Consider the following 21,671-nt stretch of genomic DNA (forward strand, 5'->3'; position numbering starts at 1 on the left):
GTTCTACCACTTAGTACTAAGCAGATAAGGGCATATCCTTAGGTTCCTCTAAGTTTCAGTTTACTCATCTGGAAAATGGGAATACTAATAGCTTCTGTGCCTATCTCACAGAGTGTTGCAAGGTTAAATTAAATAATGTATGCAAAAACTTTAAGAATATAAAGTTTCTGTCTAAATGTAAATGTATGACCATAAATGTAGCGTGGTTTTCTTTAAAGCACTCCCATATGAAAAATGACAAATTACTGTCAAGCATTTATTTAGTACCTCTGGATTGGTAAAAGTGATTAAGAGCTTAATTTTTTTTAGAACACAAAATTATATCTTTTTAAAAAATAATTTTTGTTTTTAGTTTGTTTCAGGATGGATGAAATAAGGCATTAAACATATCTTGGTTTGATTATTTCTCTTTTCTTAGCTATCAAAAACACAAGATAGAATATGACTGTAAAATTTAAGGGTAGGATAGAACATTTGTCTTTTTCTCGCCTGATCCTGAGGGCATCTATTCATTACTTGGGTACACAGATAATTTCATACATATGAGTGAATATATTAAAGTAGTACTTTTTCCCTTATTCTTTGGTTGTACATGTGCTAAAATATGTGTAAGTGCTTTGTAAACTATACAATAGAAGGAGTGAATTATTTTTAGAAAGTAAACTGGAGAAGGAAAAGCTTCCAAGATGGTGAGGAATTCAACCTATTCAAAATTCAGATCCCATGGGAGAGGTATTTCTGTTCCATAAGAATTCGATAAAGGGCTGTAGGGCCTTAGGTCTGTGTTAAGAGGTGAAGGACCCAACTGCTTGTGTAGAAAGAGGCAATTTCTTCAGTTGTTCATGGGATTGGACTCATCTTTGTTGGGCATCTGGCCAGCCTGTGGATGTTTTCATCAGCAGGTGGTTCTTCTGAATTCCTCATTATCTTGGATATATAATGCCAGAAGAAAAAAGCCATTTCCAGGAGAACTTGAAACATGAATGGCATTCAAAAACTTATTTTAAAAAAACTTCCTTTGGAAGGAAATATAGGGTTCCTTCTTTTGTAACCTAAAGAAAAAGGTTAATTCAACAGAGGGTGAAAATGAAGAGAAGTAGCCATTCTGGTCTTGCTTAGACAAAACCTTTATTATCTAATCTTTCTATAGCTCTTTGTATTTTCTAAAGACCTTTACAAAATGCAACCCCCCCGTCCCCCCCCCCCCCCCCCACACACACATAACAAGCCTCTGATCAAAGCAGGTTAGTATTCATCTTTCCATTTTCTAGTTGAGAAAAGAGTTCCCAAGAAGTGAGGTCACCTTCATAGGTCCCAGGGTGAGTCAAAGGTAGAGTGAGGTTTTGAAGTTGACACGGAGTTCTTGGCTTAATTCCTCTGCAACATGTTATTTCCTGTCTGACTAAAGACCTACAAATTGGTTAAAATAAATTTAAATCTGAGAAGCCAAGTCTAGAGTTGTAAAGAGAGGATACTCTGTGGGGAGGCTTGAGATTTTACTAAAACAGATTTTGGGGGGCCACTAGGCTTAGAAGGCTGTGGAGAAGAGCTGATGTGGCTGACAGATTTCAAGAAGGAAGTCCTGCCTTCAGAGGAGGTGTTCCTTTAGGCCTCCCCGGGATTATGGTTGTGTCTCCTTATAGAGAAATCTGAAAGGGATGTTTGCAGGATTGGCATCTGAGAGAGCTTTAGCGCAGCCGTTGAGATTTGTGTCCGGCTCTCAGGTACCCAGGCAGCTTTCAGTGTGTTTGAATTCCTTTTTGTAGGGGAGAACCTGGTCAGTCTCCAATTCTTGAAACTCTAATTTAAGTTACGTATTTATTTTGGCAATAAGAATCTATATGTATAATTGTACATTATATATATAAAACTTTCAGGATAATTATATTTTGCATTTATATCCAATGATTTATTTCCTAAAAACTCAAATTTTGGCAAAGATATGACTATGGTATATTTTTTTCAATATTAAGTTTATTGACAAATGTTAGCCCTGTTTTATAGATGAGGAGTGATTTCTTTCAAATCAGCCAATCAATATAGAAATTGATTCACTATTTTGTTTTTAATATATAGATCCATAATTAAAGGAGACTCATAAGAGTTAAGTTAGAATAGTTGTTAATATTTTTCTTAATATAAGTGGAAAATGGTTTAAGTAGTTTATTTTAGAAATAAATTCAGTAGATATTTTAGAAGTGTACTACCTAGTCATTTTTATAACTTCGTATATGAATAAAATGAATAACTAGTTTAAATATTTAAAGGCAATAAAAATGCATTTTGTAGCATTTTTTCTTGTTAAAATTCTGTACAATATCTCAAAGTATTAAGTGCTTTTATCATTTGTTTTAAATAGTACTTCTCAAAAAGTGCTTTATAATTCACCCATGTCAGAGTCACCTGTGGTAGCCAAGGGTCTCACCCCAAATCAATTAAACATGACTCTTAACATTGGGTTCAGAAATCTGCATTTTTAAATATGCTTTTTAGGTGACTTGTACAAACTGCAAGTAATTCAGCATTGCTTCAGTATGAGAGGACAGGGAGGTGGGGATGAGTCAAGGGAGATGAGCAAGGACATGAAGGGCATGATCTGCTGTGACATTCACATCTTCTCCCGGAGGTAATGGAGATTTAAGATAGGCAGTAATGTACGTTAACTAGTTTCATTTGAGTTACTTTTATAAATAATTTGTTTAGAGAGTTAACCCACTATCAAGAAAGGTAACTGGGGCTAAATGCACATAGGATTATATTCTTACTAGAAGCCCAATGCACAAAGATTCTTGCAAGAATGGGCCTTCCTTTCCCTGGCTGCCGGCACCGCTCAGTGCCTGCTTATGCAAATTAACCTGCCATCTTTGTAGGGTTAATTTGCATACTCATTCCTGATTGGCTGGTGGGCGTCACAAAGGTACAGTCAATTTGCATCTTTCTCTTTTATTAGTGTAGATAGAAGATTATTTTGAAGGGTATCAGATGTACATAATTCCTCACATTAATGGTTCCAATTTTTTGCTTGTAAATGACAACCCATATAAACAACTATTATCTCCAAACTATTATGAGTTGTATAAAAATTAATGTATGGAAAAAGAAACTCAAGGATCAAACTGGTAATGTTGGTAATATACATTCACAATTACAAAATCTTTGGTAACTGTAAATGCTGTTATTATATTGAGAAAATGGTAAACATTGCTGAAGTAACTGGTTCAAGACTAGTACAGTTTTATAGAGTCTACTAGAGGCCCGGTGCATGAAATTTGTGCATGGGGGGGGGGGAGTTGTGTGTGTCCCTCAGCCCGGCCTGTGCCCTCTCACAATCTGGGACCCTAGGGTAGGGTCCCTAGGCCTGGCTGGCAGATCAGGGCCTATTGGGGCTTTCCTTCCCCCGGCTGCTGGCAGCTGGCTCTGCCCCCACCACTGCCACTGGTCACCTCCCTCTGTGGGCGACAGGCGTGTGGTGCGATCACTTGGCTAGCCTGGGCCTTCCTCTGTGGGGTGATCTCTGGCTGGCCCTGCACACCCACCACAGCATCGCTGGCTGGTGGCCTGGGCCTCCCTCGGTAGGGCAATAGATCTCGGGGCCCCAGATCAATTGCCCCGCAGAGGGAGGCCCCGCACACCCACCGCAGTGCCGCCAGCTGGGTGGCCTGAACCTCCCTCTGTGGCCGCCAGCCTGGTATCCTGGGCTTCCCTCTTTGAGGCGATAGATCACGGAGCCCCCCATGGAGAAGGTCGTCTGACGGTCGTTCTGCTGTTTGGTCATTAGGTCAATTTGCATATATGCTTTTATTATTATAGATTTGTGTTAGTAATTTATATTGGCTTTAGTATATATGAAATTATGTTATCTGGCCTTCTGTATAATAAATAATATAATTGTGGTCCAGCTGGAGTGGCTCAGTTGGTTGAACATTGTCCCATGCACTGAAAGATTGCTGAGTTGATTCCCTATCAGGGCACATGCCTAGGTTGTGGGTTCCATCCCTGGCCGGGGTGCATGTGGAGGGCAGCCCAGTTGATGTTCTCTCTCCCTTCCTTTCTCTAAAAGAATTTTATATATATCTTTGTGGACAAAAAAGGGGCTGGATGCTAACCTGACAAGCTCAGGGAAGGCCTGCATGGCAGTCTTGCAAACTCAAAATACTAAAGTAACCATAAAGGATGTTCTGAAATTAAAACTTTAACTAAAAGCACTTATGGTGGGTAGTCATGTCTTGGCCGGTATCTTCCCTGACAAAGGTCAATCTTTACCTTAACTGAGCCTATTGTCTTTTTGCATTTACCATATTGTTAAAATGTTGGGTAACTTGTAACTTCCCTTTTTCTGGACCCCTTAGGGCACAATCAAATGCCCTGGGTGCCAGGATGGATATCACAAATTCCTTCATTGTTATTGCTGTCATGTTAATTGTTGACTTTTAACTATATATAAAAGAAGTAAAAAGAAATATGTGTCTATCATTTTACTTTTTATCCAATCTCAGAGATTACCCGCTTTGCTTTCTCCTGCCTCTCTAATTTATCACCAATAGATTTCATGTAACCTATTTACATCTCCTTCTTTTATTGTAATGTATAAAACAAGATTAAAAAACTGCCATTCTCTGGGGCATTATCCCAATACATTGAGATTCTGCTTCCCAGCATTTGTCCATAATTTGGCTCAAATAAACTCACCAAAGTTCTTTCAGGTTTAAATGTTTTTTTTTTTTTTTTTTTTTTTTACGTTAACATTTATATTATAACACTAGTGCTCCAGTGCACGGATTCATGCACATAGAAAGGAAATTAATTAGAAGGTGGCCGGTGGGGCGGGACTGGGAGAGAAGGGCCGGACATGCCCTGGAGCCAACCTCCTGTGGTCCCACAGCTCGAAGGGTGTCTGAGGAGTGAGCGGGGTCCTTCTGGCAGGTGGGGTTCCTTGGCCTGGCCTGTGGGGATTGGGCCGAAACTGGCTCTCTGACATCCTCCAAGGGGTCCGAGATTGCGAGAGGGTGGTTCTCAGGTGACACATCCCAGAATCAGTCCCCCTCCTCTCTGGTTCCAGGGTGCGTCACCTGAGGCCCGCAGCTGCTAAGTCATTGCAGCTAAGCAGCTCCCGTGTTGAGCGTTTGCCCCCTGGTGGTCAGTGTGTGTCATAGCTACCAGTCGGATGGTTGGACGGTTGCTTAGCCTTTTATAGATATAGATTATATAAATAATTGTGGTAGTCAGCCTGTTTAAATAAACAACCCAAAAATGTGGCTCAGCACAATCAAGGATGGTTTCTCACTCATGTCACAGCCAGTGCAGGTTATCAGGGGTAAGTTGCTCCATGCAGGGATCCAGGCCTTTTTGAATGAATTGTTCCAACATCTTCTAAGGCCTTGAAATCTAGTTTGGTTCAGCCTTCAGGCAAGGTATGAAGAGACTGTGAAGAAGTTATGCATGCTCTTAACCACTCACTGGAGGTGACACACATCACTGCCTCCCCCCACCTTCTGCTGGTGAGAACCAGTCACATGATGCCACTGAGCTGCAAGGAAGCCAGAGGCTGTGGTTTGATACTTCATCAAGAAAACAGAGCCAGTCTCTGCCACAGTAGAATATTCTTCCTGATCACGCCTATCAAAGATATGTACTAGAGAGTAGGAACTGCTCAAATAAATAGACTTAGGTGTATATTCCTTACGGTAAGACATTCACTGAAGGCAACGGCCTTTGCTAGATGACCCAGGGCAGTCTTCATCAAACTTTTTTGACTGTACTGCAATAAGAAATGTATTTTACGTGGTGATTCAATGCCAGTACATACATATCAATACAAACATTTCATATCTGTTGCTAAGAAAACAGTAATTATTCTTTCTATATGTAGTATACTCTTGATATTTTCTATAGTGTTTTCTACATTGTCCCATTCTGTTTTATAGTCCTGCCTGACTAGGCTCATCTGTAATCTTGGAAGATGAGTCCATTTCATCTTTAGCAGTCTCTGCTCCTGAGGGGAGATGCCCAGAGGAGTTTGAGTCTGGGTTTCCTGATATGTAGATGATTCTCACTGCAGTCCTTTAGGCATCCAAAGACTTGCCATGATCACTTGTGATCACTTCTGTGTGCTTTCCTTCTCCCCTATTGCTAGGGTTATCAGATTTTGCAAATAAAAATATAGGATGTCCAGTGAAATTTGAATTTCAGACAGTGGATGATTTTTTTGGTATAATTATACCTCATGCAATATTTGTGACACGCTTATATTAAAAAATTATTGGTTGAAATTTAAATTAACTGAGTGTCCTGTATTTTCCTTACTACAGAGAACAAGATAATGCAGATTGGAGATTCCTCTTAGATACTATTTATTTCTCTTTGTTGATGATAGTAAGGAAATCAGACAGGCACTAGATATTGGCTTTAGGGACAAGTGTGGAGAGGCTGTGAGATTGGGGGCTGATTTGTAGTGAAGCAGGGAGAAGAGAGATTTTATGCAAAGTCAGTGGGAGGTAGCAGAAAAGTGGGTAACTGACTTGAGAGAGAAAGGGGACTGGCGTGGAAGTAGGTCTGTGTAAGGTGTGTTCCTGTAGTGAGTGGCAGGAGTTCCTGGCCCACCAAAGCTTTTATCCCCTTATCCACATCTCTTGAGATCCCATTCCTATTCCTCAATTTCCATTGTTATCACCTGAGCTTTGTTGGAGGCTCTCTCGCTCAGGTGACAAACCACCAATAGGAACTTGGGACATAGATAGGGTTGGGGTATCTCTAATGTAATAGGAAGGAGCTTTAGCAGAGGTTGTTTGAGGGGGAGGATTCATTCTTTGAAACCTTAGTTGAAATTGTGGATGACTTCCCCATAGGAATATGGTCTTCAAGTGGCGGTATTTTCTATGAAAGATTCTGCAAGAAATTCCCTAGGAGCTTACTAAAAATGCAGATTCCCGGGCCCCATACAAAGATTTGGATTTATTAGTTCCAGGGTAAGGCCCTGGATTCCATATTTATTTTTTTACAAGCTCCGAGTACCACACTTTGGAAAACATTGCAACCAAGTGTAGTATAGCATGGTCTAGTGCAGTCTAGTGTAGTTTAGTATTACATAAGATTATATGGTATTTGTAAGTTATAGTATTATAGGCATACTATAAATTAGTTAGCGTTTATACATTTCCTAGGATCTTTTATTGTTACTTGTTTTTAAATGAGTGCTTCAGAATTTCAAGCTACATTCTTGCCAAAGGACTTTTGAAACAGAGTCCCTCTCCAAATTGGAGACATGGCTAATACAAATGCCATCTAGTGGCCAATCTAGTTTTAGCTAATTTAAACTAGTTTTTACTAAAAAATTAGTTAAAATGCCAGGGAATGCGATTTTCCATTTTACCAGCTCGAGGGACTAGCTCTAGGTCATGAATGCTGCATGGTATTATAAATTCTGCTGGGAATGGTCCCAGCCATGTTGACGTTACTGCAGCACAGACACTTCTGATTTTCTCATCTCTGAAGCAGGCAGCTGGGACAGGAGGGCTTGGGACCACAAAGATGCTCTGCTCTAGAGAAGATATTCCCTCAGGTCACTTATCAAGGGCTTGTAGAGTATTTGATATTCATTCATTTATTATTCATTATTCAATCATTCATTCAACATTGAGTATTTATTTATTTATTTATTTACCTATTCATTTATTTATTTAGTGCCAACTAGGTTTAAGGCACTGTGTTGGGGAATAAAAGATTACTCAGACTGAGTTTTTTATTCTTTCAAAGGCTTGCAGTTTAAGAGGGAATATATACATCCATGCCTTACATGAAGCTAAGTTTTGTGAGATTTAGGAAAGTGAATCAGACACGGTCTTAACTTTAGGGAATATATATATATATTCCCAAACCATTAACCAATTCCCTAGAATATATAGGAAACCAGAAACTCCCAACCCTGCTCTAGGTGCAGTCTTTGGGGAGATAAGACATGCACTCACCAAACGGGGAGTGCAGATGGTAGCGGACTTGCGTGGCTCCATCAACAAGTGCTACAGGAAGCTGCCTCTCTCAGTTCTGCAGTCCCCGCCTTCCCTATGTAGTTGGAATCAACAGACAATGGTTAGTATAGAAGGATCGACAGATTAGCTGTTTCTCACACACCCATGGATGCCAGCTGCAACACAGCAGCTTAAAAAACACCCACACAAAACGCTGGCCCTGTCATTGTAGTTGGCATTCAAGTCAACTAATTTAAAAAAAATATATATTTTATTGATTTTTTACAGAGAGGAAGAGAGAGGGATAGAGAGCTAGAAACATCGATGAGAGAGAAACATCCATCAGCTGCCTCCTGCACACCCCCCACTGGGGATGCGCCCACAACCAAGGTACATGCCCCTGACCGGAATCGAACCCGGGACCCTTGAGTCCGCAGGCCGACGCTCTATCCACTGAGCCAAACCGGTCTCTGCCAAGTCAACTAATTTGTCTTAAAACTTTTATACAGATTTTAGCTAGCTTATGCAACTAATAAATCCAAAGGAAAAAACGTTAGTGGCTATTTTTTGGTTAATTTTGATGATGAAAAAAATGACACGACAAGTCGAATAGCAAAGAAAAACTTGTATTTGAATTTAGCTTCAGTGAATTAATATTAACCCCCTAAGCGCCTTCCCTGATAGCAGTGCTAAATTCTGTAGTGTTTCCCAGCTTCTTCTGTCCCCCCATTGCCAGGGCCATGAGTGATTAATTTTATTCATTTAATCTCAAACTGATTTTTTTACAGTAAATTTTTTCAAACATTCAGAGACAGATTTCATTTTAATGGTTTAAATTTGAAGAGCTTTTCAGTGCTTTGCTGGGAAGTCATTCTGAGTGTTGAGGCAGAAGAGGGAATTTAAAGAATGATTTATAAAGCAGGTAATATATGTGACATTCATATTGCCTACTAAAGTCTTCAAGGGGAAAATTGATCTTGCTTTTTTTCTTTTTTCCTTTAAAAAAATTCCCAAACCATTACTCAATTAAAATCTCTAACCTAGCACCCCAAATTGTAATATATTAATGATACAGATCTACATAATTTAATGCTGTACTTAAAAATAAATATAAGAAAGCACTTTGAATGATTTATGGTACAATAAAATTTGGTTATATTTATGTGTTGATAATATATCTTATTAATATGTTTTTGCATTTATGGCATGCCATTAACTTTGACTAACATGAAAGAAATCTTTGGTTACTTAAAAGAGCTTTTGTAGTGAGGTAAGTTGCATTGGTTAATGTCAGTGGGACTTATGCAAATTTCATAGTCCTACTATAAATTTTGTGAGTCTTATGATTTTCCAAAAAGAGAAAAAGCAGCTCTGAGTTACAAGTCATTATTTGTGAGATATCCATTATTTCTGAGACATAGCAGCTCCCTTTTTCTGGGCAAAGGAAACTGCTCGCGGATGCTCTTGCTCAGCACAGCATTGGTCACAGCTGCTCTACCCTGGCAGGCTAAGATTATTTTTGTGAGTCTCCAATTTCTCCTTTTGTCAATCAAACATAAATTTGTATTTAAGTGTCCTTTGTTAATGATTACAATCGTAACAATATGACATAGACTAGCAAGCCTATAAGTAAGGTTTAGACACACTTCATTTAATAAATAGTCTCCTCTCCATTCATTCACTCATTCATTCACTCACTTATTCCTTCCTTCAGCAAATCCTATGTAATAAAAGCCTAATATGCTACATGTTCACTCATCCAGTCGCCCATGTAGCCAATCAAAGCATAATATGCTAATGATATGCTAAGGCTGCTCAACTGCTCACTATGATGTGCATAGTGAGGCATCACTATGGGGTGCTAGGTTAGAGATTTTAATTGACCACCAGGAGGCAGATGCTCCAACTGGTAGGTTAGCTTGCTGCTGGAGTCCAGCCGATTGGGACTGAGTGAGATGGGTCAGACATGCCCTGGAGCCCTCCTGCAGTCCCTCCCCAGCTGGCCAACCTCCCACATCCCTCCCTGGCCTGGATTGTGCACGGGTGGGGTCCCTTGGCCTGGCCTGTGCCCTCTTGCAATCTGGGACCCCTTGGGGGATGTCGGAGACCCGGTTTTGGCCCTATCCCGGAAGCCAGGCTGAGGGGTCCCACTGGTACACGAATTCTTGCACCAGGCCTCTAATGTTTAATAAGCAACCACTATGTATCAGGTACTGGTCTAGATGCTGGGATTTCAACAGTGGACAAAACAGGCCACCATCTTGAGCCATAGGCCCAAGCTTACATTCTAGTAGGTGGATAGAGATGATAAACAAAAGAATAAGCAAAATATTCAATATGCAGACGGTGATAAAAGCTGTGGAGAACAATAAAGCAGGAAAGGAGGAGAGGGAGTTCCAGGGTGGAGTGGATTCAAATTTAAATAAAATGGTCAGAGAAGACCTCACCAAGAACATAGACAAAGGAAGTTAAGGAGTGAGCCATGTAAATACACCTGGGGGAAGAGTGTTCTAGACAGAGGAAACAGCAAGTGCCAGGCCTCCAGGTAGGAGAGAGCTTGATGTGTGAACTGAACAACAAAAAGGCCAGGAAGGCTGGGGAGCAGTAATGGAGGGGAGAACATGGGATGAGCTCAGAGAGTTAATGGGGTCAGATCAGGGAGAACTTTGTAGGTCATTGTAAGGACTTTGGTGTTTATTGCAAGGGAGAAGGAGAGCCACTGAAGGGTTTTGAGCAGAGAAATAACGCTATGTTTTAAAAGAGTCACTATGGTTCCTTAATTAAAATAGGAAGCAAGGTCATCAGCTGAGAGTAAGGATAAGGGAGCGAGTGCTGGAGAGATTATAATGCAGTCGCCTGGGAAGATGGGGCAATGATTTGATTAGGGAAATACAGTGTGATTACCAGGCAGCACAGAGGGCCCACTTGGGGTTACTGGTCATGAATTTAAAGTGAGATCAGTCAGCCACGTGGAGCAGGCAGAATAAGATTTAATGAGGGCTGAGGTTTTGCCAAGTGACTAAGAGAAGAAAGGGTGGGGAAAGGGAGCTGAGGTTCTCACAGGGGAGTGATTTAGTGATTCACTCTGGACTGTAGGCTGGAAATGGGGAGAAGTGAATACTCAAGGGGCAAGGACAGTGAAAGAGTAGTAGGATCAATGGACTAAAGGTGTCATGCCCCAGGATTGCTGGCCAGAGAATGGTGTGCTTGAAAATAAGATCATGGGACAAAAACTGGTTTCATCTAGGGTGTGGTAAGGAAGTTATCTTTCTCAAAGGAAATATGAAAATGCCAAAGAAAAATATTCATTACAATTGGATCCCTTCACATCATGCCATTCTTTCTAGATTTTTTTGTCCCCCAATATTTGAACTTTTAGAACACTAGCAGAAGATATCCACATGGCTGATTTAGAAGTTTAGGTACTCAGTTTGTAGATTTAATTAAGAAAAATAAATAACCTAGCAGAATCTGTCCTTCCAAGATTATTTGCTTTATCTTAGCTAAAACAAACAAATAAACAAAAAACAACCCTCCCCTCCCCTAACCCTCCCCCCCCAACTAAACAAAAAACAAAAAAAGGACTGAGATAAAATATCCTCTATTCAGCTGGAGATATTCATTGAATAAATGAAAATCATATAGGTATTTCCCATTGTCATAGGTACTGGCTATCTAGTAGGAAAACACTGTCAATTATAGCACAGTAATGGTTACAGTAAAACCAAGATACAGAGTTACCCAATAAATACTTGCCTTTGGAATACACATCTCATTTACAAAATCATGCTGTTTCTCTGTAGCTTTTGAAGAACTATTAGACTCTAAACACATAAAACTTGAAAGAAGTATAAACATAAATTATTTAGTGCTTCTCCTTAAATACAGATTAAAATGCCAACATTTGGAATTTCATAACTTACAAGTGATAGTTAAGCTGCTTGAGTCAAACTCACATAAGAATGTGTAAGGCTCCCTTAAATTAAATTGGAAAGAGGATTTGAAAACATCTGCTTCCCCCTGCTCCTCCCATATGCCTTTTTAGATATAGGTAATATTAAAAAAAAAAGGAAAAAAAAAAAAGAAGAAGATACTTCAAGCTCTGCAGGTGGTTGACTACCAAGGATAGTTAGCTATGAAATTATTTTTAAGAAAGAAATTAAGAGTGACTTAAATGCAAACCCCCTTTAAAAGGACAAGCCCATAAAAATATAAATTTTGTTGTTCTATAGTTTCTAATTTACAAACACAGAAATTTTTTGTTTTGCTATAGGATGAAATGTAGATAGGAACATTTTAAACGAAGGATGTGAGGAAATTAAATTGAAATGGCTTAAACAACTACAATTAAGTCTATGTTTTAACAGAGTATAGATTTTTCCACTTTCTGTGGCTTAATTGAGAAATTAAACAACATGAGGCTGAATGTCTTCAAGATTTAGCGTCGATCTTTCTTCTCCAAACACTGCACTACCAGCAGCAAGAGCCATGTCTTTAAACTGGTTCTTTCTATTGTTACCCAAACCTGGAGCTTTGACTGCTGCAACCTGAAGGCCAACTTTTTGCCTATTTAAAACAAGTGTACTTAGAGTTTTGTAGGGAGCGGTTATAGGGTTAAGCCTTGGACTGACCTGATGGCAAAGCTGCAAACAAGTCTCAGCTTAGAGGGCACAGCCCTCTTAGCATAACTAAGCTTGATCTTGTGACTGCTCCCTGGATCTTTCCTGGGTAGCTAATGGGCTGTAGGAGGTGCAGCAAGTGCTGCCAAAACAAGTGAAACTTACAAGAACATTGTAAATTACCTTGTTTACCTCTGACCATAAAATAAAGCATCAGCTTGCAGTCTGGATCTGTTCTGTGGTCTCAGTCACGCACAGAAGATCCACCTAGACCCAGCTTATTCTCTTTGTCTGTCTTTTCTTCATCCTTCTCCGGCCCTCCTTCAGGCTCGCCGAACCCTTGGCTACGCTGGCGCGGCACAGAGTTTCTCCGTTAACATTTTCAGTAATTGTGACCAAGGGCTTACAGTGAACATTGGCAATTTCACTTTCCCAGTCTCCTTCAGGGCTAGGGTGTAGACATATGACCAAGGCTCAACCAATCCATTAAAAAATAAAAATAACAACTTTATTGAGGTATAATTCACATACCATTCAATTCACCCACTTAAAATGTACAATTCAGTTTTTCTTAGTGTATTCACAGTTGTATAACAAACTTTAAATTTTCATCACCTCAAAAAGAAACCCCCTACTCACTGGCAGCCACTTCTTGGTTCCCCTAACCTCCTCAGCCCTAGCAACACTAATTTACTTTTAGTCTGTAGATTTTCCTATTCTGGACATTTCATATAAATGGAATCATATGCTAATCCTATACAATAAAAACCTAATATGCAAATTGACTGAACAGCAGAATGACCGGTTGCTATGACATGCACTGACCACCAGGTGGCAGATGCTCAATGCAGGAGCTGCTCCCAGCCCACAGGCCCCAACTGGTGGTGGTAACGGGGGAGTGAGCGGGCGGCGCTAGGCCAGTCAAGGCGGGTGCCAGCGGGGGCCCCCTGATCGCCCCACCGGTCGCCCCAAAGATCAGCTCTGATCTCCGGCCAGGCCTAGGGACCCTACCCGTGCACGAATTTCATGCACCGGGCCTCTAGTTCTTTCATAATTGCCTTCTTTTACTTAGCATGATATTTTCAATGTTCATCCATATCGTAGCATGTATCAGAACTTTACTAGTATTACTTTATATTGCTGAATAATACTCCATTGTATGGATATATCATATTTTATGTAGCTATTCATCAGTTGATGGACATTTGGATTATTTCCATTTTTTAGTTTTTATGAATAATGCTGATACGAACATTCATGTACAAGTTTTTGTATGGACATGTTTTAATTTCTCTTGAAGAGTAGAATTGTTGGGTCATATGGTAACTCTAACAATTTTTGAGGAGTGGCTCTACAGGGTGAGGCAAAAGTAAGTTTACAGTTGTTCACATGGAAAATAATACAAAAATTAGTAAATGATATAAGAATAAACTCGGTGTTTTGTGTATTCACAACTGTAAGGAGCAGGTGTTCTATAACAGGATACCTGGATAGGACAGTGTCACAGACTCCAAGGGAGAACATAATTTTAAAAACAGGAAGTCATTAACTGTGCATGTGTTGAAAAAAGATCAAGAATACTGAGGGCTAAGAAAAGTGAATCAGTTTTAACTTTAGTCATTTGTGACTTTCAAGAGAAATATCTCAGTGAAGTGTAGATAGTTAAATCTAATCTCTGGTGTTTAGAAAGGGATTGGTGACAGTAAGAGAAGTGGTGTTGTGTAAACAATATAATTAAATTTGGTAAGAAAAGGAGAGACATTGAATAGTATCTTTGGAAGGTGAGCAGGATTAACAAAGACTCATTGCTGTGCTTTTGAAATGAGATGTATTTTTGACAGATTTAGTGTTCTCTGGCTTATGTTTGGTTCCCAACTCAGGCTAGAGCTAAAAGAGTGCGTTATAAAGGTAGAGAAATCATACAGCTTTTGGCTCAATAAACCTGGAGGGTGTCCTTCTGGCTACTAGAGCTTGGTGCTGTGGCCAGCATTGGGAAAAAGAAATGGGATAGAAGGGATATGAGGAGTGTTTATGGTGGAACATAAATCTGAAATTGTTAGGGCAGGGAGCACAATCTTAGCATGTTGGAACACAAGGGACTGAGTAAACATCACTGTTTATAGATGAGACAGCTGAGGTTCTGAACGAAACCCTGGGACTTCTGAGTATTAAAGAAAAAATATCTGAGTTGTTTGATAGGGCAATGGATTTGTTTTCCCTTCTCCTCAGACTGAGTGGAATTCCATGGCACCATTACTGCTTCTTAAGAGGGTGTTGGATTGTAGACAAACCAAGAATTTCTGCCTGCTCTTTCATTGAGGATGTTGCTGATCAGAGAGTCTAGCATTAGCCTCTCTGGGGAAAGTCTGTTTCTCAGACAACCTCTAGAACTGATTTAGCTGTGCTTTGCAAATAGGGTTGGGGAAATGGAAACCCAAGTTGTTGCCTCCCGAGGGTCATCGTTAACCAAACCAGCTGGCTGAGAAGCCTGTGGCTATGGAAACCAACTGTACTGAGGAAAGATGAATTATAAAAATAAGCTACTTTTCTTTTCAACTTGACTTACTGGAGTGATGCCTCTGCCCTTCGAATCAGATCTTGGGGAAATATCAGATGGATTATTTAATCTTCTCAGTCAATACCTTATCATAATTTTCCTTTTAAAACCTATTTTTATTGATTTTAGAGAGAGAGCGAGGGAGAGGGAGAAAGACACATTGATGTGAGAGAGAAACACCAATTGGCTGCTTCCTGCACGCCCCCTACTGGGAATCCAGCCCAAAGCCCAGGCCATGTGCCCTTTGATGCATGGGGCAACACTCAACCAACTGACCCACACTGGCCAGGGCTATCATAATTTTCTTAAATGTCCTCTCCTATGTGACCTTTTTGGTTCTGTTGAGGACAATGGTCCATATAGCATTTGCCTATACTCGAAGGTTTTTACACTCTGAACGCATGATATTTTTTGCTTTTCACATGTAGAAACTCTGAATTCCTGAGATGGAGGGGAATAGTCTAGTGCGGGGCACACCTGTGCTGCAGGGACTCAGGATGTGTTGGTATCCATTTGTGGCATATGCCAGTTTTCTTCTCCATGGTATTGTTTCTTCTTCATTGAGGTTTGGAGGATATATATGTCTCATGTGCCACCAACTCTTATGTATATTCTGTATATATGCATATGTTGCAAACACACACACATGTACACATACACTGTACACACAGATGCCAGAATTCCTTAACCACACTTGGAAACTCCAAGGATAATAGATACTAGGGTTAAATGCAAGGATAATAGATACTAGAGTTAAATGGCGGGAGGAGAAAATGTGTGACAGAAACATAGAAGGGTTTATTTAAAAAATTATTTAGGTTACTCAAGCTATTGCCCTCTAGCCTTAGCTTTGTCTCCTGCGCAGTTGTAGTTTCTACATCATTATTCTAGATATCACTGGAAAGCCTGAGGCAGCCTATTTAGAAATCTCTAAGGTATTAAACCGAGTAGCAAGTAAATAATTTCAATCATAACGTGGCGCCAATAACAACCTTTCAGAAACTGGCAGAATCTCAAAACCTTTGAAGGCTTTTTCTCTGACTACAGAATTCTACAGGATGTTAAAACCAAATTCAGACTTTAGAAGGAAATTCTGTGGGTGGCACAAATAAGAAAACATCTCAAGGCCTTTCAAAATCATCCGTTTAGGCATAGCGTTACGTTTCAGTTATGGATGGAGAATTTGTCTTCACTTCTTGGTCTATACTGAGACTGTGTCAGCAGCTAACCAGCAACTGCCTGGCACAGGATGTTGAGAAACAGGAGAGACCTAAGGTAAAAAAAGAAAGGAGATTAGAGCAAAGGCCACCAATCAGAGACCCAGAGAAACTACAGTGGGAAAATCAACAATGGCCAAGCATGCAAAAGACTCGCAGTCTATTAGAGGTCACCCCCTGCTTTAGAGCAAGACTTCTGCAAAACTGTTTTAAAGAGAGGCTTTTCTATTTTTAAAAATAACTTCAAAGAAGGACCATGGCCTCCATTGGTAACCCATTAAATTATTTAATAACTTTCTGCCAGGATTTAGTTTCATCCATTCTGTTATAGCCAAGTCAAACTTGTTACGAGTTTAGATGAACTAACCTGACACACTCCCCTGGGGTGTAGATATTCTTATATGTCAGAATTACAGTTAGGTATTTATTTTTAGGAGAGCACAATTCCTTTCTCTTCAATTTTAAAACTCCTTAATCATCTTGATTGCTTTCCTCTAAACCCTTCATGGTTCCTTGAATAGTGAAAATATGAGTATGGTTCTTATCTATGATTATCTTAGGGCCAGACTTCTCACTTTGGACACTGTAGGAAAGGTGAAGAAATTGAGGCATTTTTTTCCCTTTGCAAAATAAGTGATGGGTGATGTTCACATATATAACACTAGAGGCCTGATGCATGAAATTCGTGCAAGGGGCTCAGCCCTTGCAGCCGCAGCGGCTTGCCTCGGCCCTCGCAGCTCCGGCTTCATCCAGAAGGTCGTCCAGAAGGATGTCTAGAAGGTCATTTGGCTGTCCAGTCTAATTAGCATATTACGCTTTTGTTATTATAGATAATATTTAAATAGACCATTCAGCCAAGATCCAAAGGTATGATTAATGCTTCATTCTAAGGGAATTCCTATGCAGAATTTCCAAAGACGTAAACTGAGAATGGGTTACAGGATTCTTACATTCCTTGCCTAGTTAAAAGTCATATAAAGATTGAGAGAGTAGGGGTGGCTTCAGGATTTATAAGGATTTCTTTGTAGAGAATTGTGCTGAGTCTCATCTCCAAGGAGGTGGTTTGGGAGGGTGCTTTCTTCTTCATCTCAGATCAAGAGAAAGGAGATTTTACACATGGCATGAAGAACTTGATCTGTGCTCCCTGTGGTTAAGGGAACATAGTGGGCCAGTGTCTGATGATTGCGTAGTAAATCTGAAAGGCAGAGACCAGCCTGCTGGACGCTCTACCATGGGAGTGTAGGAGAGGTGCTGTGTTGGTTGACCTCTCTTTCCAGTGCATGTTGGGAAAAGAATACTTGAGAGTATTTGCCATGGATCAGATGTGGATTATGCAAGAGAAAACTGGTCTGGAGTCTGGGGCTCAAACTTTTATCAAGCTCTTTTTCTCCTTACTCCATCTCTCATTGTAGCTTTTTGTATTTAGATCTAAATGGACAGGCCCTCTCTTTGTAATACAAGATGGCTAATCCTGGGGCTAATCCTTCCAGCTTCAAAACCAGTGAAGTAGAGAAAGAGTCTTTATCCCACTATTCTTAGCACAAGGTTTGAGATGTGCTCTTTTAGACTGGCTTATATCACATACTTGGTCTTGAATAATGGCCAGGTTGACTTTGGGCTGAGTCGTGTACTTCATCCCTGGAGCTGGTGTCCCATCCAGCACACCCAGGCCAAGAGTGGGGAAGGGGTAGATCCCCAAATGAACATTACGTTCATGCCAGAGAAAGGGAGTGCAGATGCCAGGTAGACTAGCTATAAATGTTCTACACACCTGGCATTTCTGTAACTGTTATAATTTCCCCCCTTTCGTGTGTGTGTGTGTGTGTGTGTGTGTGTGTGTGTGTGTGTGTGTGTAGTTAAAAAAGAAAAAGAAAAAGGATTTAGGTCTGTAATGAGTTTTGAAATCTTTTCTAAGATTAAATGTGAGGGCAGCTCTAGAAAAAGTGAAATGAAAACATTTCTGCTGAGAATTTGGAGCATTTATTGGAGTTACAGGGAGGCTGAGAAGTTAGGGAAGTGTATGGCTCTGTACTTGGAAGATCTATAGCAAGACTTTAAATCTTTGTGAATGAGATGGAAGGACACTTAAGGTTCACTGTCCCCAACATTTTCATGTTAAAAAACAGTCCACAAAGATAGTGCTTGGTATGTGCTATATCCTTTAGCAAAAATGGTTCTCCATATAAACGAAGTCCTCTGATAATATTTTTTCATATTATTTCCTTTCAGAGTAGGAACACAGTTTTCTTCTATCTATATTGATGGGGAAATTTGTATCTCACACGAGACTGAAAAATTTCATAAGGGCAAGAGACATGATGTCCATGTGGCTCACCATTGATCACCAGCATTTTGCAGAGAACCTGGCACATAATTCAGTAAATGTTTTCTGAATGAATGATTGAATAAAGACTGTCCTTTTAAACCCACAGCATGACTCGAAAAAGAAGCACATGCTACTGTGGGGGAGGAGGGCCTGCTTGCCTCACCAGCCAGTTTGCCTGCCAGGTGACCCTCCTATCTGATGTGGGGCAGGCTGTGCTATCTGTTATTCAAAGCATTTACATAACTCTGTGTCAAGAGTCTGCTCTCAAGATACGGTGCATAGAGTAAAGAACTCTGCCTGATGTGTGATACATATTTGTAAATGAGAGCCATCCTAAAGGAGCGAGAGTCATTTATAAGATTAATAATCTGGACCCTTTGGGTGGTCACTGACAAAAGTTACATTTACATATTATGTACATTTTTGTGTTTTGATTTAAAAACACCCACCTTATACCGTTAGTATGATATCATAAGCTTTCTGCCTTATGTAATATAATCTTCATAATCATCACTTAATGGCTATATAATAGTCGGCGAGTAGATTGTTCATAAGATAATCATACTCTTAATCATTGGAACACTTAGTTCTTTCTAAGTTTTCCAGTGTTGTAAATAGTGCAGGAAGCAACAGCTCTGTGCATATAGTTTTTTACCATCCCTTGGATATTTTCCTAGGAATGTTTCCCTAAGGTATTATTCCAGACTGCTGGCTTAGGAAATGAGGAGTCAAACTGATCTTTTAACATGGGGTGGGTTCCAGATATTTGGAGTTGAGTCTGTACTCTTGTCTACTGAGAGTCCTGCTGCAGGTGAGGTCCCAGAGCGGGAGTCCCTGTGGAACCAAGCCCCTGTCTGGTCACCTTCTCCAAAGCCATGAAGAATCTTTGCCAATATAAGGAAAGGGAATTAGGGAGTCTAGGCTGTCTATTTTTAAAAATTTCCATTGGTATGTTTAATTTGTAATTTGTGTTTTTAAAAAAAATATAAACATTATTTTTAGAACAATTTAAGATTCATAGAAAAATTAGAGGCACCACAGAAAGTTTTCATATATCCCACATCCAGTTTGCATGATTATTACCATCTTATATTAATACTAGAGGCCCGATGCACAAAATTCATGCACAGAGGAGGGGGACCCTCAGCCCAGTCTGCACCCTCTCCAATCCGGGTCATCCCTCTCGCAATCTGGGACTGCTGGCTCCTAATCGCTCAACTGCCTGCCTGCCTGATCGCCCATAACCACTCTGCCTGCCTGCCTGATCCCCCTAACTGCTCTCCCCTGCCTTCCTGATCCCCCTAACTGCTCTCTCCTGCCAGCCTGATCCCTCTAACTGCTAACTGCTCTCCCCTGCTGGCCTGATTACCCCTAACTGCTCCCCTGCATGCCTGATTGCCCCTGACCACCTCTGCCTGCCTGCCTGATCCCCCTAACTGCTCTCTCCTGCCAGCCTGATCCCTCTAACTGCTAACTGCTCTCCCCTGCCGGCCTGATCCCCCTAACTGCTCTCCCCTGCTGGCCTGATTGTCCCTAACTGCCTCTGCCTTGACCCCACCACTGTGGCTTTGTCTGGAAGGACAAACAGAAGGATGTCCAGAAGACATCCGGTCTAATTAGCATATTACTCTCTTATTAGTATAGATAGTGCATACTAATTAACCAATATTGATATATTTTTATTCGATTTATTTACTTTTATTTATTTTTAACAATTGAAATGATAAGGCTTTTAGTCCAATAAAACAGCTCTCAAATAATCCTCATGTTAAAAAAAGGAAAAGAGAAAGGAAAAAAGGAAGACCATGATCATAGTCACAGATGCTTCTAGAGAAGACCAGGAAAGAGGTCATCCTCGCCCTTATTTTACTTAAAAAGAGAAATCAGTGTGTAGGATAATATACAGGGTGGGGTGAAAGGAGGTTTACAGTTGTGAGTCTGTAAAACAGAGTTTGATTCCTGTATCATTATTTATTAATTATGATATTATTTTCTAATATACTTAGAGGAAATCCCAAGCTCTTTCCGTGGCCCAGGAGCCTTGCATGCTCTGGCCCCTGCCAATCTCTCCGCCTCACTGGCCTTTCAGTTCTCTCAGTTTAAGAAGTGGCGCACCCTCGGGTTTTCACAGATGCTGGCTGGTATTTTGCAAGAATGTTTCTCTGCTTTTAACATGTAGTCTCTGTCTCATTCTTCAAATATCATCTTCAGTGACAGTAATTATATGAGTATCTTACAAATTATATTAGTACCATTTAAGATACTATGGTATCTTGATATTTTATGATATTAGAGAGGACTTTTCTCACTATCCTGCTTAAATATGATCCTCTTGTCATTATTTTATATTAAAAAATATATTTTTCAAGTACCTTTGTTAACTTGGAATTGTATATTTTTTTATCTGTTGCTTCTTTAGTGTCTATCTTCCCAACTAAAACTCCAGGCTCTGGAGGACAGGGACGATGTTTATCCTTCTATCTGCAACACCCAGTGTGCTGTCTGGCATATACATGCTCAATAGCTACTTTTTTGAGTGAACGAATGCATACTTCTTCTATGGGATGTTGGTAGACATTTTTTTTCTTTCTTTAAGGAAAATGGTTTTCTGCTCAAGTAAGTTTGGAAAATTTGAAATTAAAGTTTAACAGATTTCTTTACTGTAGGACTTTTCTGAGGCTTTAATTTCATGACATATTATCCAGTGCTAATGGATCATGAGTCTCTAGGTGGGGCTATTGCTTGTAGCTTTTCTCCTACTTACTTGACCTGGAACTTCTTTTCTGAGGGCACTATCTCTTAGGACGGGTGTTCTGTGATACGTAATTTGGCGAGTGCCAATGTAGTTTAAGGTCTTTATTTTTTTAGACAAGGAAACTGTGGCCCAGGAAGTTTCGCTGGCTTATCTAGGGTTATACTGTGAGCTTTTGTAATGGTCAGGTCTTTTGTGAAAGTCTACACAATTTAAGAATGTCTATAGCATCTTTA

The 21,671-nt window shown here is 40.1% G+C and overlaps 1 protein-coding gene across 1 annotated transcript in view; it reads left to right on the top strand.

Moving 5' to 3' along the window:
- Nucleotides 1–21,671, top strand: part of MTERF1 (mitochondrial transcription termination factor 1) — a 60,893-nt gene that overhangs the window by 25,275 nt on the left and 13,947 nt on the right. The window lies entirely within an intron of this gene.

This window comes from Eptesicus fuscus, chromosome 14 (assembly GCF_027574615.1).
Source record: "Eptesicus fuscus isolate TK198812 chromosome 14, DD_ASM_mEF_20220401, whole genome shotgun sequence".
Taxonomy (NCBI): domain Eukaryota; kingdom Metazoa; phylum Chordata; class Mammalia; order Chiroptera; family Vespertilionidae; genus Eptesicus; species Eptesicus fuscus.